Here is a 1555-nt window from a genome sequence, read left to right on the forward strand (position 1 = left end):
TATATTTATCAATTTACTTTCCAAGAACTATTAGAGCACAGCTTCACACAGAATAAGGAACAAGGAAGAAACTTGATTCCAGTGACTGTAACCAAAGTACTACCAATAGCATCTGCATTTAACAGAAAGTTCACCTGATGTTGGCTCTCATCCTATAATGATGGACAAAACAATAGGAACTTGTTAACGAAGCATTTCAGTTAAACATTTTTAGTGGTTTGACTTTCTGATGATGTTGTCTTGATGCAAAACAGATTATTTACAATTAAATAAAAGGTTTCAGGTATCATCTGTAAAATGCAGGGAGGACATTTTAAGCCACAAAACACTTGATCAAAGTTATTACGTTTTTGGTGTCTTCTATATTTATATTGGTTCCTGATAACCAAAAAATCTAATGTAATATTGAATGGTGGTGTCACTCTGTCTTGTGCCAAACCAGATTTATATAATCTGATTTCAGAAGAGGACAATCTTTGCAAAGCTGAAATGTAGATTAGGGAAGAATGAACTATGAAAGCAAAATGAACAGCCTGCTAAGTGACAACACCACATGTGAAGAGAGTAAGTAAGGTGTGTTGAAGGTTTTAGCTGGTGAGGCACTGACTCTTTCAGAGTCAGACTTAAAAACCAATGAGGGGCCAGTATGGTAATTCTAAAATTGGAGAACATTTTATGTACAATATCCACAATAAAAATGCTAAAAGTAATAGTAGTTTCTGACTAATTTTAATTTAGATAAAATCTACCGAAACTAGGAGAAAAGAATGCTTGAATACAATTTTGAAAATACCAAATCAGTGTGGAATACTCTAAAATCCCCTCCCTCCCCCTCCCCCTACAATGACAAAATTACATTTTAAATAAAAGTTAAAATAAAATATTTTTTTTGTGTGCACACACACAACCTTACTTGCAGAGGAACTCCATTCGCCGAATTTGTCGTAAAAGTCCTCCTCACTAGTTTTAGAAGTCTCTCTGTCTCAATGTAGACATTTTGGTCCACCATTCGTCATCCATTAATCATAACTTCATGATTTGAGTTAAAGTTCAGCTTTGAATCGTTTTTAATTAGATTATGACCGCCATTTTTGCAGCCAGTCAAAACAAAACATAAAATACGGCCCTTCTTTAAAAAAAACTTTATTAGTAACAAATGAAAAACAAATATATGCTCACGAGCGCCCTCTCTGTTGAGACAGTGCTACTGCATGCTTCTGTTTTTTCACTGCAGTTTTATGTCACATTTATTTGATGAAATACATTCAATTTTAAATGTAAAATGATGAAATGTATTAAAACTGTGTACAGTTTTAAATAAAGCATTAGATTTTTAGTGTTCACTGAGCAAACACATTTAACCCAATTTGCATGGGATTGCGCAATCCGCCGTGAGGCACAGATCAACGCTGTCTCTCCTTACAACCTGCGCTGTAATTGAACAGGAAATACACAAAATACAGCAATTTTGAGGATAAAATGATTAGAATTATTGGAATCATAACTATAAATTTAGCTTATAGCAAAGATTAGAAAACAAATGTATTTGATTATT

The sequence above is a fragment of the Oryzias melastigma genome, linkage group LG9 (genome assembly GCF_002922805.2).
Source record: "Oryzias melastigma strain HK-1 linkage group LG9, ASM292280v2, whole genome shotgun sequence".
NCBI lineage: Eukaryota > Metazoa > Chordata > Actinopteri > Beloniformes > Adrianichthyidae > Oryzias > Oryzias melastigma.